Source organism: Tupaia chinensis, unplaced genomic scaffold (assembly GCF_000334495.1).
Source record: "Tupaia chinensis unplaced genomic scaffold, TupChi_1.0 Scaffold150243_1, whole genome shotgun sequence".
In the NCBI taxonomy this organism is placed as follows: Eukaryota; Metazoa; Chordata; class Mammalia; order Scandentia; family Tupaiidae; genus Tupaia; species Tupaia belangeri.
In genome coordinates this window covers 242,159-258,763 of record NW_006210084.1, presented here as the reverse complement: position 1 = coordinate 258,763, position 16,605 = coordinate 242,159, and the positions used below count along the sequence as shown (strand labels likewise).

General features: G+C 39.7%; 1 pseudogene; it reads right to left on the bottom strand.

The window, feature by feature from the left end:
- Positions 1-13,191: 13,191 nt before the first annotated feature.
- Positions 13,192-14,502, bottom strand: LOC102469349 (eukaryotic translation initiation factor 4B pseudogene; annotated as a pseudogene).
- Positions 14,503-16,605: the final 2,103 nt, after the last annotated feature.

The window sequence follows — 16,605 nt, the reverse complement described above, 5'->3', positions numbered from 1 at the left end:
ACAAACAAACAAACAAAAACACTTAAAAAATAAAAAGACTCAGGGAGACACAGAGAGACAGAGAGAACTGGAGACAAAGAGACAGGTAACACTACCCACTAAAAATAAGTGAGGAAGAAGTCTCAGCAGAAAATCGTCATTTTAAGTCTCTGAAAGCACCAGTTCACAGCTAAAGTTCAGGATCCATGTGGAGGTGGGCCTGGGTTTGTGCCTTTCTAGAAATAGGTGAGAAAGAAGTCTCGGCAGAAAATCTTCATTTTTAAGTCTCTGAAAGCACTGGTTCATAGCTGAAGTTCAGAATCCATGCCAAAGGGTCAATAATTCTTTGGCTTGGAAAGTACCCTTGGTCCCTGATAGATGGAATTCCATCTTAGAGGGGCATGATTATCAGTAGTCAGGTAATGGCTTACCAAGACAGGTAGTAGAGCAGAAACGGAATTCTTACATCAGGAATTGAGAATTTGGAAACAGAGGAGATAGTTCTGGACTCTACTGCTTACTTGCAAGTTTTCCTTAAGTCCAACATGTTATTTATTTCATGTACACAAGTCTCACTTCCTGAATAAAATGTGTGCTCTTCTTTTGAATTTCCAAGGGTATAATTCTGGCATACAGTAATTGCTTATTAAATGCATGTATCATGAGTAAAGGAGATAATGAATGTGGTAATGGAATTTACAAGCCATGAAATTTGGCATCCAAGTTTTAATTTCAGGCCTCTTCTATTTTTTTCAAAGCAAATTATCAATTATCCCTTACATCTGTTTCTTCTTTACAGGGTGTACTGAGCGGCACTTGAAGAAATACATCACTGAAGCCCTGGCATTGGTTGGAAGGTCCGATTCCTCCCACAGTGCTTTGCAGTTACAATATAAAGTATCTTTGATATGGAGGAGTATGTTTTCATGAAGAAGCAGGAAGTGGCAAGTGGAATTCTCCATCTTTACTGATGAGAAAGACATTTCTAAACAGTTATGGTGGTTAATTTCCTAGTGAAATCTCTTTAGTAAACCACCCAACCATCTGCCATTAACTTGTTACATTTCACAAGCAGAGATTTGGTATTTTTATAAATGTGTATTATGGAAAAATTATGCATGGATTAAAACATTTTTTGCACATTAATAAACTCATATTTTAATAATAATGAAAAAGCAATTATGATTCTGGCTATGACCAAAAGATGAGATAGATCAATGATCCACCTAATAATTTCTGACATCCAGACATTTAAATATACTTACATTGTAGTACAACCTAATTGGTTGTACAGTCATTAATAAAAAAGGAAAAAGTCACTTTGAAAGTTTGTACTCTACATTTTGCAGTTTTGAATGATACTTCTGCAAACCTGGCTCTTTTTGAAAAATAGAAGTGTTATACTTCTGGGGGCTAGCTCCATGGCCTGGTGGTTAAAGGAAGTGGATTACATATGACCAACCATGGTTCAAATCCCTGACCCATTGGCCTGAGAAACATTCTGAGCATGTATGCTCATGTGCCCCAAATCCTGACAGGATAGAGGAATGGAGAAGGGATCATGGCATGACCATACCCCATTGGGGGATGCTTACTCCTTCTCCCCTTCTCTGTCTCTCTCTGGTGAATGTATTAATACATACTCTCTGGCAAATTAAAAAAAAGCGCTATACATCTGCTTTCTATCTGAACATTTTGGTCTAGAATAAAATGTAATAGGCAGTGAGATTTCAACAAAAACTTGATAGGCAAGAAACTTACTGAGTTTTAAATGGGCAAACATCTGTGGTTTATGTCTGCTGAGACTATAAGTCTGTCCTAACCCATTTGAGTTGGTATTCTGATGACGGAATTCTAGATTCTTTTTTCATTAGCTATAGCCTTAAGCTTATATGGTTTATTCAAAACACAAAACATAAGCCTTAGAAAAATATAGGCAATATTCCTATTATCAAAATTTTAACAACAGATTATAATTATTTCATGGAATATTCACAGAATTCAACTGGATAGGAGCACAGAACAACTTTATTTTTTCTCTAGTGGCTCAGTGGCATTATTTTTCTTCTGGAAGGAAATCTCAGAGAAGGTCCCATAATGTTTGTCATTACTCTCATGTGATAAAAACCATCCAATAAAATCATAAGAATTCTCTCTCTCTTTTATTATTTATTTATTTATTTTGCTATGGAGAAGATGAGCTTGCTGGAGAGAGACAGAAAGATAGAGAGAAGGAAAGTGAGAAGTAACTCCCCAAGGGCGCTGGCCATGTTGCAATCCCTTCTCCTTCATTCTTCTCTTAGGAGTTTGGGCATGCACGCACACACACCCAGTGTGATTTTTAAGCTGCTGGGTCTGGCACTCAAACTGTGGTCAGCCATGTGGAAGTCCAGCACCTTAACTACCATGCCACCTGCTGGCCCTTTGTTTGTTTGTTTTTACCATAGGGCATACACACTTGCTGGAGAGAGACAGAGAGAGGGAAAGTGAAAAATCACGTCCTCAGAGAGGATGGCCATGCTGGAATCCCTTCTTTTACATTCTCCTCTAGAGATTTTGGGCACACAAGGACATATGCCCAGCATGACCTTCAAGCCATTGGGTCTGGGACTCGAACCTCAGTCAGCTATATGGGAGTCCAGAGCCTTAACCATCATATCACTTGCTGGTTCCAATAATTGTCTTATTTTAGTAATTGACATTTTCATCCCAAATTGCTTTTTATCTTGTCAGATCTGGCTTACTTTAGGTCTAAAAGCCAAGGAATGGGCTGGACTGGGAGGGGGAAGGATATGGCTTAGGAAGCTTCTGGGTTCTACTTGCTTCATTAACTCCACATCCTTCTTCCCATTCAGTTGGCTGACCTTAGTTTTGGATATCCTCTGGTGTAAGGAGTAGAAATCCTATTTATACTCTCTGATCTGGGCTGGGTTTCAGGTGAACATCTCTCTCCCCTCCCTCAGTGTTAGATGAGGAAGGAAAAATACCATAACACTCTCTAAGAAAAATTTCCCTCTGGTTTCATTAATTCCAACTCTTTTATATCATCTTGAAATGTTAAAATGTTCTTACCTCAAAAGGTGGAGTTTCCTTTTTGTGCATTGTTTTTGAACTTTTAAAATGATATAGAGTATGTGCGCATGAGAGAGAGAGAGAGTGAGCGAGCCACCCTCGACAGGGTCTTGTCATGCTGTGATCTCTCCTTCCCTGCCCTCTAGCTCCTCTGGATCCCAGACACCTATGCAGGCCCAGCGCCTTCAGGCTGATTCAGGGATCTGAACCCATGAATCCACAGTGGGCCATGTGGCTTCAAGTATTGCAGTCCACTACAATATAGACTACTCCACCTAGGCTGAGCCCCTTTTTGCACTTTTAATATAGGAATGGGGGGATAAATTATGGTATATTCATACAATGAACCACTTTTTTTTTTTTTGAGAGGTTTTTGCTATAGGGAGCGTGCACTTGCCAGACAGACAGAGAGAGACAGAGAGATAGAAAGCGAGAAATCACCCCCCAGGGGGGATGGCCACGCCACAATCCCTTCTCCTCCATTCTCCTCTTGGGATCTTGGGCACGCACACACACGCGCCCGGCATGAGTTTTAAGCCACTGGGTCTGGGACGCGAACCACGGTCGACTACATGGGAGTCCAGTGACATAGCCATTACGCTAACGGCTGGGCCCCCAATGATCCACTTTTCAGCAAACAAAAACAAACTGAAAGAATGCATGCAAAAACCAACCAATCAAACAAATAAATCCATACAACTGATTCACACAAAATATGAATGAATCTTCAAAGCATTATCTTGAAGAACACAAGTCAGGCAAAAAGTGAACAAATTATATTAGTTCATTTTTATGAAGTTCCAAGTCAGGTAACATTAAACTTGGGTGACAGAAAAATCAAAATAGTAGTTGTCTCAGGCTGTGGGAGAGGACTGTTGGAAGGTGATCGCTGAGATGATGGGAATGCTCTCTATCTGGATTCAGATGGTGGTTACTGGGATGGATATACTTATCAAAACACATCAACTCTTGTATATGTTTACATTGTACGTAAATTATACTATACTTCAACAAATCATTTAAAGAAACTTAGGTTTTACTGGACAGCTTTTGCAGACAATTGACATGAGGAACATTGGAGCCAATTATACAAAGGCACCCTAAGTTCTTCTTCACTCTCAAAGCTAATTTGTGCATTTGGCTCAGCATTTCAGTGCCTCAAGACGGATTAGAAATGGAGTTCTCTGGGACCAGCAGATGGCATAATAGTTACATTGCTGGACTCTCATGTAATCGACTGTGGTTCAAGTCTTGGACCTTGCCTTCTATCTTTCTGTCTCTCTGGTGAGTGCACACACCATAAAGCAAAAATTTCTCTTAAAAAAAAAGAAAGAAATGCTGTTCTGTTCTTGCTTTTTGCTGCATGCTAACATTATTTTATCTTTTTGTCTTTATCCTTATCACCTATATAAGTGCTGAGAATCTGCCATCCCTTTCCTTTCAGGTTGAGATCAGGTTGTTCCTCCAGCATGACTACAGTTGTGCTCCTTAATAAGCCATACCTCTACTTGAGCATTTTAGCCAACAGTGAATACGCTTCAAGTCATCTCCATGAATGTCACAAATATTTTATCAAATACATTGACTTCAAGATGTACTACATTGCCACGAGTCCTCTGATTTACCAAATTATCAACATTTTCTTGTTCTAAAATATGTAAAATTGAGACTTTTTTCAAAAGCATTTCTGTATTTTCAGTGTTATAAATCCTTTTATGTTCCTTATCTTTTAAAAAATCTATTTTAGTTTTATGTTTACAAGTATAGAGAACATTTGAAAGATTACACCCCCTTGCCCTTTATAGACATTTGATAAAATGGAAAGTCCCTCAAAGCTTCCAGCAATATGGAAGACAGAGCTGATAAGGAAAGGCAAACTACATTTAGAAATAGGCAGAGATGCTGGACAAAATGTAGTAATCCTTTTCAACACAGCCGAGCCTGAAAGAAAATCAAGAAAATCCCCTGATACCAGAAATGAAGAGGAAACCAAACACCAGAGCACTGGGGAGAAGCTGAGGCACCGGAGGCTCATGTGAGTGTCAAGTCTTGGGGGCTAGAGACAGAATTTTGATGTCTACACAGAGATACAAGATGAGTGCTTGAGCCACACATTTAAGGAAGCTAAAATTAGCCCCATAAATAAAGCTATAGAGCCTCAAAAGGTTGCCCCAATAATGCAGAGTGGGTAACTCTTCCTTTCCTTGAGGAAGTTATAAAGAATATTGCTGTCCGACCTGGTATGTAGTATGAATAAAATCATTTGTGAGAATAAAACATCATGAAGAATGGTTTCTGACTTTTCCCTATCCAGGCTGTGTAGAGTTGGCTCGTGGGTCTCTGAGATCTGAATGTTGGAGACTTCATCCTGCCCCAGAGGCTGCACCCAGTGGCTCTGTGGCTGTCACCATACAATCAAACAAATACATTGAATTACACCAGAACTGCTGTGGATATTGTTTGTATTGCCATGACAAAAAGAGAAAAGAGGGAAAGTCATGGAGAGGCTCATGAAGATTCAAAGAAGCCAAAAAAGATGATTTGTCTGAAGACTAAGCTCTACCATAAACAGTGTCATGCTGAGAAATACGAATCAAAAAGACTATCAAGATGCATGAAAAGAGAAAGACTGACCAAAACAATGATGATAAGACTCCACAGGGAGTAGTCTCTGCCTATCTGTTCAACAGAGAGAGACAGTCCTGAGCTAAAGTATTTTTTTTTCCAATCTGATTAAACACAAATGAAAAGAGAAAGTGGGAAATGGGAAGTCCCTGCGCCCAGTGTTCATGCCCAGGAAGAAACAGAGGCATTAAAAGTTGTTTGAGCTGGAAAAAGAAAGAAGCCATAGAAGAGGATAATTACAAAAGTCTTCCTTGTTGAAGATGAGTTTACTAGAAAACCACCTAAATATAAGGGACCAGCAGTTAGTGCAATGGCTACGTCGCTGGACTCCCACGTAGTTGACTGCGGTTCGCGTCCTGGACTCGGTGGCTTAAACTCATGCCGGGTGCATGTGCGTGCGTGCCCAAGATCCTGAGAGGAGAATGGAGGAGAAGGGATTGCGGCGTGGCCATTACCCCTGGGGGGTGATTTCTCACTTTCTGTCTCTCTGTCTCTCTCTGTCTGTCTGGCAAGCACACGCGCCCTATAGCAAAAAAAGGGCTCTCCGGAAAAAAAAAAAAAGAAAACCACCTAAATATGAAAGATTCATTTGGCCAAGGGGCTTTGATTTCAAGAAGGCCCATACAACACATCCTTAACTGAAAGCTATATTTACCTGCTGAAACTTGATGTAAAGAAGTGGGAGTGTGAATCCCTTACCCCCACTATGTACAGCTTTCAGCGTTATTACCAAAGGTGTTGTCATTGAGGTGAATATGAGAAAGTTGGGCCTTGTGACATAAGAAGGCAAGGTTATTTGGGGAAAATATGCCCAGGTTAGCAATAGTCTTGAAAATGATGGATACATAAATGCCACTTTGTATCAAATGTCAGGGTTTCATTGTTTTTTCTTTTTTTTTAAATGGCAGAGTAGTATTCCATAGAGTATATATGCCACATCTCTTTCCATGGGTTAAAACATGGAAGTACATGTTTGACAGCATGTACTCCTCACAATTTTTGAAGATGACACATTAGTTGGGAAAACCATTATTATGATGCTTCTGGAATATTACCAGACTGCCTTCCATGTCTACAATCAGCAAAGGAACTATTTATTAAATTGTACAAAAACATTAAAGTAACCCAGTTTTACATAAACAAATTCTTAATTGATATAACCTGCATTGTCCAGACCTGCCAAGCTGAAAGGTTAAAAATAAAAATTTAAATGAGGAGGAAAAATCTGCTCCCAAAAATGGAGCAATATAGGATTCTCTCCTACTTCCCACTCCCCCCCCGCCCCACCCCACCCCAGTAAAAATAAACTCACAACAAAAATTTCACGTAGCTTTGGTTCTAGCAATATGTTGAGCTTGCAAATGAGAAAACCCTCCTGTTATAAAATATCTAGAAATACTGGCAGACTGATATCTAGAAATACTGGCAGACTGTAACTAACTTCACTTTAAATATGTGGTTCACACACACACAAAGTGAGGGGAATCTGCAGGGAAAAATTAGAAGCAGTAGTAAACATGAAGTAAATTAGTATTTGAAGTTACAGCCCCCTGTAGTGAATGGAATGGGGGTTGCCCATCTTTGTATCATCAAGGATTATGTTTTAACACATGGAAATAGATGTGGTATATGTACTCTATGGAATACTATTCAGTCATAAAAACCAATGAGACCCTGACATTTGATACAAAGTGGGTGAATATGGAAGACTTAATGCTAAGTGAAGCAAGTCAGACTATGAAAGACAGACTCTGTATGTCCCCACTCCATATATACCGATTATCTGTGCTCTATGGCAGAAACGGAGTTTGGAAGGTATAGTAGCAGAGAGGAAAACTATGGATAACAGAGATAGTAAGGGGGGGGTATACGGGAGGGAGGGAGGAAAAAAAAAACAAATACATTTGACACAAAAATGAAAACTTATTTGCTGATGATAATGTATATGGCAATGTCTTTGTTGTGACTGATATGCATAGTATTTATTTTGGAAAAACCATACTGTACACTATAAAGATGTACAGTGATTAAATGTAAATAATAAATATATATATTTAAAAGATAATAAATATGCTTATCATCCTAAAAAAAAGTAACATGGAAATAGAAAATATTACCATGGTTTTTGGCTCCAAATGAGGAAGAAAGTTGAAACCAGGTCTTCTGAATAAAACACAGGAATTTTAAGGGTTATATTCTTAATTTACCAAATTGTCTGTTGGCATGAAGCATCTTTCCTTATTCCTATGATATATCCAATATTGCAGTAGCTATATGCCTAAGAACATTACTCAGAATCCTCTGTACATAGTATTCTGGCCTAAATTTGCCAAAATTACAGAATTAGGAAAGAATTGTAGATGGAAGAGAAGCTGAAGTCACCATTTTCACCCTGGTAGTCATGCACAGTTGTGTCAGCTGCTGATGTTCAGTTTCACCGTTGCCTCTTGATATAATACTACCCTCTGAAGTTGTGCAGAAGCTTGGATTCTCTGAGGCAGTTTTTGAAGTGATTGATCAAGATGGTTCACTAATTTCATAGTCCTTGGAGAAACATGAATGTCCTCTTTGAAGCATTGTACCCTCAGTCCCGACCACACAGATTCTTATGCATATAATGCCATTGGATTGGAGCTCACAATCCAAAATTGGGAAATTGACAGGATACTATTGAGTGGTCAGAAAAGTCATGAGCATTTTCCTATGTTTTTCTATGCACAAATGTGTCATGACTTTCCTGAAGACCAAATAATTCACCATAGGTAAGAACCATCAACAATAATGACAGTAGAATTATGCTCCAAAGAATTTTAGATAAAAGAACTATTTGATTAGGATGATAAAAATAAATGTTTGAAATAAATGAACTAAAGAAAGGAATCAAAGGCAACCATCAAAAAAAAAAAAAAAAAATAGGGTCAGCCCCATAGCCTAACAGTTAAGGGAGCTGGATCCCACATGGTTGACTGTGATTCAAATCTCAGCTCTTGTGGCTTAAAAAACATGTCAGGTGCATGTGTGTATATGCACAAAATTCCAACAGAATGGACAAGAGGTTGCATCATGACCACATCCCAATGTGGGGGTGCTTTCTTTCTTCCTCTCTCTCTGTCTCTCTCTGGCAAGTACACATACACTCTAGCAATTAAAAAAAAATAGACAGATTTGAAAAAATAAACAAATGGATTTCTTAATTTTTTTTTTTTTGGAGAGGTTTTTGCTATAGGGCATGTGCACTTGCCAAACAGACAGAGAGACACAGAGAGACAGAAAGTGAGAGATCACCCCCCAGGGGGGATGGCCATGCCGCAATCCCTTCTCCTCCGTTCTCCTCTTGATATCTTGGGCACGCACGCACATGTGCCTGGCGTGAGATTAAGCCACCGGGTCTGGGACTTGAACTGCAGTCGACTACATGGGAGTCCAGCAACATAGCCATTATGCTAACTGCTGCACCCAAACAAATGGATTTTTGAAAGGAATAATATAACTAGGACAAGAAAAGACCCAATTACTAGTTTTACAGCAGGTTAAACAGAGAAAACTAGTCACTGGAAAGTAGCTTCAGAGTGAAATACAGAAAACTGAATATATAAAAACAGGAAGAGAATTTAGAAACATGGAAGACAGAATGAGAAGAACGAAATTGTATCTTATTGGAGTTCTAGGAGAAAATGTGGGAATCAATTCTTTGGGCAATAAAGTGGAGATTTTTCTATAATTCATAAAGGAATTAATCTTCAGATTCCAGAAGCAAAAATACCTCAAGGAGGATTAAGAAAACTGAAAGTGGGGCCAGCAGGTGGCATGTTGGTTAAGGTGCTGGACTCCAACATGGCTGACCACAGTTTGAATTCCAGACCTGGCAGCTTGCTTTCTCACTTTCTCTCTCTCTGATGGGCACATGTGCTCTATGGCAAATTAATAATAACAATAATTAATACAATGAAATAAATAAAAAAAAGAAACTTAAAATACATCTAGACATATCATTTTGAGACTCCAGGACACAGAAAGCAATAGGATAACCTCTGAAGTAACACAACAAAGACAGGTCGTATGTTTAGAATTGAGTGTGCCAGCTTTGTGTTGCAGTAGTCATGTACTGCTCAAGAGAAGGCAGATCCCACATGGTGACTGTGCTTCAAATCTTGGGCCTGGTAAATCTGAAACATGCTAGGCCTATACACAAGTGCTTGGGATCTGATGGGCTGGAGGACTGGAGAAATGGGATCATGGTGTGATCAGACCCTGTGAAGGGCACTTATCTATTTCTCTATCTTCCCCTCTTTTCTTCATGTGTACACTCACATGCTGTATCATCAACAAAATTTATTATTTTTTTTGAAGAAAGTAGGCCGTCCTAATAGCCTAATAGATACGGGAGTTGGATCCCACATGGCCAACTGTGGTTTGAATCCCAGCCCCAGAGGCTTGAAAAACATACTGAGCATATGTGTGTGCATGCCCCAAACCCAGACAGGATGGAGAAGTGGAGGAGAAGGGATTATAGCATTATTAGGCCCCATTGGGGAGGAGGGGTTATGCCTTCCTACCTTTCCATCTCTCTGGCAAGTGTACATGCCCTCTGGCAATTAAAAAAATAAAGAAGGGAACCAGCAAATGGTGTAATGGTTATGTCTCTGGACTCCTGCGTAGTTGACCACAATTTGAGTCCCAGACCCAGCGGCTTAAAACTCATGCCAGGTGCGTGTGTGTGCATGCCCAAAATCCCGAGAGGAGAATGGAGAAGGGATTGCAGCGTGGCCATCCCCCCGGGGGGGTGATGTCTCACTTTCTGTTTCTCTGTCTCTTCAGAGAGCACACACACCCTATAGCAAAAATCTCTCTCAAAAAAATAATTTTTTAAAAGAATTATTTTAGTTAGCTGTATTTATTTATTTATTTTAATTTGACCAGAGACGGACAGAGAGAGAGAGATAGAGATAGAGATAGAGAGAGAGAGAGAAGAGAAGAGAAGAGGAGAGAGAGAGAGAGAAAGAGAGAGAGAGAGAAAGAGAAAGTGAGAAAGCAAGCCGACCTGGTCCAGGACTCGAACCGTGGTCAACCATGTGAAAGTCCAACACCCTTAACTATCATGCTACCTGTCGGCCCCAAAAAAGTATTAATTTAATCTCAGACAAGTCACTTAAATTTTATCCATAGCTAATATAATCTGAGATGTTACTTTTAATTTTTCTTTTGTCAGAAGGCTGAAGAGAGAGAGAGAGAGAGAGAGAGAGAGAGAGCACGCGAGTGAGCACACACCAAAGCAACCACTAGCAGGGCCTATTCATGCCTATTTATCCTTTTCCTTCCAATTCTCTATTCATCAGGATCTTGGACATGTGTGTATTTGACTTTTTTTTTTTTTTTAATCTTTAAAGATCAGATTTATTTGGAGAAAACAAAAACCCATAACTCAAAGGATGGGATTTTACATGTGAAGACATCTCCCAGGTATTAAGTCTATAGATGACAAATCATTTTCACAGAAGATAATTTTGTACAAATTTTACACGTATTCAGGAGTGGGACATACATCCCTGTTTTCATTTTAATGGGCGTGGGAGGAAGGCAGGGGATTGGGGAAAAACATTTTTTGGATACAACTATTTGGAAGGAGAGTAGGCATGAAGAAGGCATACTCTATCTTTTCATTATCTACAACCAATCTAAGTTTTTTGTTTCTTTGTTTATTTATTTATTTGTAATTATTTGTTAAATTTTATTTATTCATTCATTTATTTTTATTTTTAATTTGAGAGAGAGAGAGAGAGAGAGAGAGAGAGAAAGCGAGCAAGCAAGCCACCAGGTCCAGGACTCGAACTGTGGTCAGTCATGTGGGAATGTCCAGTGCCTTAACCACCATGCCACCTGCTGGTCCCCTGTTTCTTTTTTTTTTTTAATTTCAATCTTGGGTGTCTCTCTCTAAAAGCCCTCTTCTTAGTTACTAGCCAACCCATGCCAATTATTTACAGTTAATCTACTTGGTATACCTTTTGTCCACTGGGTGAATGATTCATTATGATCATTGCTGTAGTACACAGAAACCAACACCCTGTGTGACTGGACAGGATCTAATTGAAGACTGCCAGGAGAAGGGTTTACAAACAAGAGACTGAGGTGTCATTCTCTGCAGGTTCCAGTATTGCCCATGATGGGAGAGGATACCAAATACCAAGCTGATCCATAAAAAGATGCACATATAAGCTAGCAAGGTAAGCTACTGTATTGCAAGAGAAAACAGGACCTTTTAAAATAGTTGTCTCCACTGTCATTTATTCTCTAAAGGGAAGCTTTAGAAAACACATATACACATCAGTCTAGACCACATTATAAACCCAAGCATTGGTCTTGGATTCAGTGTAGAGAAGGAAACTTGTAAAAATACAAAACAAAAACCCCAATCAAGGTTGTAGGCAAGGTTCTCATTTCACTGTTCTTATTTATGAAGCCTTATTTACCACCTAAGACCATCAATTCTAGAATATTCTGATGTGTAAAACAGGTCAAAGCAGAACAAGCAGGCGTGGACGGAATCAAAACACATCAAAGACCAGATTTGCTTGAGAAAAGCAGTAATTCCTCATCTAAGGGCTCCCAGTGGCTGAGAGATAAAATGCTTAAGAGATCAAGTATATGATTTAAATAGAAAACGTTTTTTTGGGAGGTAAGAGTGGCACAACAAATCTAAGACAATGAGCAAAGAAGAGTTTTAAAGTTTCAAGATCTGGATAGAGTGTGGATATGTTTGAACTTTCAGAAAGGATAGTGTTTAGAAAGGGCAAAACCAGAACACATAAAAGACTGGGAATTCCCATGAGCCCTAAACACTTCCTGCTCCTGGAAACCACTCATGTGCTTATGGGAGGTCACAGCATTTCCCTGTTACATGGTGCAAAAGAATTCATCACCTCCCAAAAGCTTCTTTTCAAACCACGATTTCTCCATTTATTTTGGTCCCCAAGCAGTCTTATTCTTCAGTGGCCCATATATTCACTTTCAACTACCTAATCCCCTGTGGGGGGAGGTAGAAAATGGAGGAATTCCCCCTAGGCTGGCTCCAATAATTTAGGAGTAAAGAGAAGAGGGGCTGGCAGTCACCTGAAGACTAAAACAACTTGAGTCTAAATCTACCTTTCCAAGGATGGAAAATTTATTCAGATAATGTTTGAGAATTCATATATCCCACAATAGAATAAGAAGAATTAAAAGGTAGGAATCTCACACTTTCATATACCTCATCAATTAGATTCCAGTATTATCACTGTCATTACCATTTCTGCCAAATGGAGGCTGGTAGGCACTGAACACACAGGCAACTGCATGGTGTCATAAAACCCCACAATTTTTCCATTAGAAAGCTGTAGTCTTTTTCTGGCTACACTGGCGATTCTCCAGTTACTTTAATACTTTAAAGGCTGCAGCAGCATACAACAGAATTTCATTTCATTAAAAAAAAAAAAAGTTAAGAAAGGTCTCCAGGAGATGGTGAGTTTTATTTTGTATTATCTAGACAGAAGTTTGATTGGCTCTTGAGTGTTCCAGAGTGAAGAGAGACAAAGAGAAAACAGGACAAAGAGGTCTATTCGGTGTAACTTCTTCGTTTTCATCTTCACCATCAACGGCCAGAGCAGTATACTTGCTTGCAGAACTGAACTTGGAGGCTGGATTTTCTTCAGGTTTCTTTGGCTCTGGTGCAGATCTGGAGTCTTGATCCTTTTTGCCATCTTTCCTACCTGACTCCTTCCGGTGGTCTTTGTTCCCTCCATCTCCTGGACCATGGCTGAAGTTCCCAGTTTGGCCTTTGGGGATACTCATCCCATCTACTTTATTTTTATCTTTCCTGGCTGGTCCTTCCTCAGAGGGTTGAGCTGAAGCTACTTTTCCTCCACCACTGGTAGGGGATTGCTGCTCTGTGTCTGAACTCTGAGATCGGGCAGGAAGGTTAGAATTTCACTTCACCCATTCTCCTTTGGTGGAGGGGCTGGCATTATCTTTAGAGGCTTATCAGGTTTGGGAAGCTTAGAAGTTGGAGAGTGACAGTCTTCTTCCTTACTGAGTGTTTCATTTTCTAGAGAATTCACACTCTCTTTCCTTCATGCATCCAGGTCTGACTTACTTCTGTCTGGTGTGGCTGAGGTCCAGTCTGTGATGACTCATTTCCTGTTCTCAACCTTTCCTGTTCCTGAGTTTCTTCACTTCACCAACTTGGGTGACTCTCCTGAGACTGTAGTTCTAGTTTGAGCTCATCCAACTACTGCTGCAATTTCTCTTGTTCCTTCTGTAGCCTTTCTCCTACTTCTCTTTCTCTAGCAGCTGTGTCAATAGGTTTTGCCTCTCCAAAGATGAAAGCCTATTGATGACTGGGAGGTGCTAGCAGAGGAGTTATCTTCCTTATGAGTACTCCGAGGCTTTAAATTCAGTTTGGGTTTTGGGGAGGACCTCTGTCATCTCGCCTATAATCATCTTGAGAGTACTTATCTCTGGAGCTCCATGACCGATTGTCTCACCTGTCATATCAGTCTTGGTAGCGATCCCCACCACTGCACTATAGGGCCAGCCCTGAGATGTCATGTTTTTATTTACTTTATCATTTTTTGAGTATTTTTGATGAATCATCATAAAGTCATTGTTGGCAAACTGCCCATTCCTCTTGGCACTCACCATTCTTATGGACTTGAGTGTTTTTAAATACAAGTTCTCATGACCCTTTTCCTGAAGACCTTCTCTGTCCACCAGGGAAGCAGCCTGGAAGTTCTGGGAGTTGGTGTAGCCCTCGACTAATGACATGAGAAATATCCTAGCTCTCTCTTCCCTCATTTAGGATCATTGTGATACACATAAATTGTCTCCCACAGCTCTCCAGGGGATTGAAGTTCAATATCCATAGTAGTAACTTGCTCCACAATGTGGCTTCCTTCCTTCCTCTAACTTCCCCACTGGTGTTGCCTGGGATTAGGTCTTACATGAACTATGTGCACTCATGCTTGTGTGCAGATCTGCTTTTGGAAACCCAGCTCAAGACAATTTAGAAGTACAATTTTGGTTCCATAATTTGATATACAACACTACTTTTGGAGAGGAAATATTGTTCATTTTCAGACATCTGAAATCTGAATTACCAAGTGGCTCATCCACATCTGTGTGTGACAGATCTGAGGCAAGCAAAGTATAGTACCTTTGGCCTCCTCTTGACTATTACTCATCAAATCCTGAGTAAGGCACTTCAGAGCCCAGCCTATAGAAATCATACCCCTTTTGATTTGGAGATCAGTTCAAGCAAGCGGCAGTACTGGACACCAGGTTGCCTGTGGCCGCAGGCCCTTATGGCTGGGACATGTTGCTCATCCTCTGCTCTTTCCTCTCTTGCCTTTGGGTTCTCAGAATCTCAGTGTTTTGAATAGCATGCTACACAATTTTTTCTTTTCCCTTGGGTGAAGCTTATTAGGTCAGCTGGAGGCTCACCACTCCTTAGGAACAGGGAGGTCTTTGGGTTACTCAGGACCAGTGACAACAGTGCATGGTACTGCTGAGCAACAGGTAGGCAGACCAGAAGAGAGATCACCAATTTTCTAATCCTGCACACCTTTCAACACTCAGAGATATCTTGAATAAGTTAGGAAGTAACATATAGATTACCAGATGACTAGGAACAATCACAGAGACTCAATAAATATGAGCAACCAACAAAAAAGCAACCAACCTTCTACCCCAAGGGAAATCATCAAGCCCACATCACCCACATCACCCACAGTCAATACACTGGGCGTCATGAACATGTCGGATAAGGAATTCAGAATATTTGCAGTGACCAAACTAAAGGAGATAGAAGAGAAAAGAGACAATGAGCTCCAGGAGATGAGGAAGTCCTTTCATGATTTGAAAGAAGAAACAGACACCTTAAAAAAGAACCAGATGGAACTTCTAGGGTTGAAGAATGTGATACAGGAAATCAAAACCTCTCTTGAAAGTATTAAAAGTAGATTAGATCAGGCAGGAGATCGAATCTTGAATGTAGAAGACAAATTATCTGACCTAGAAAAAAGTATTAAGAAGATTGAGAAAACAACCAAGAAAAAATAAGGAAAATATACCAGGAATACTGGATACCATCAAGCACCCCAATATCTGAATAATTGGTATCCCAGAAGAGGAAGAAAATAATAAGAGTATTGATAATTAATTTCATGAAATCCTGGAAGAAAACTTTCCAAGCCTAGAAAGGCATTCAAATATCTAGACACAAGAAATACATAGGACCCTGAGTAGATTCAACCCAAGAAAATCCTCTCCAAGGTACATCATAGCCAGATTGGCAAAAACAACAGACAAAGACAAGATATTAAAGTTCGCAAGAGGGAAACGTCAAGATACTTACAGAGGTCACCCCATCAGGCTAACATCAGATCTCCTGGTAGAAACAATGCAGGCAAGGACAGAATGGGGAAATACAGTCAAAATATTGAATGAAAAACAATTTCAACCAAAAATACTATATCCAGCAAGATTATCCTTCATATGGGAAGAAAAGATAAAAACATCCTCAGATAAACAAAATCTGGAGGAATTTACCAACTCCAGACCAGCTCTTAAAGGGGTTCTGAAGGGAGTGATATATCAGGAAAAATAAAAATTCAGACAGACAGTTATAAGAGAACAAAAAGCAACCAAGAAAATGGCTCACTTAATGATAGGAACAGGTCTGGAAATATCAATAATAACATTGAATGTCAATGAATTAAATTCTCCAATTAAGAGACAGAGATTGGCCGAATGGAAAAACAAAACAAAACAAAACAAACAAAACAAACAAAACCAAAAAAACCCCAACAAACAGAAATCCTCTATCTGTTGCCTACAAGAAACTCACCTTATGGATAAAGATATACATAGACTAAAAGTGAAGGGCTGGAAAAAGATATC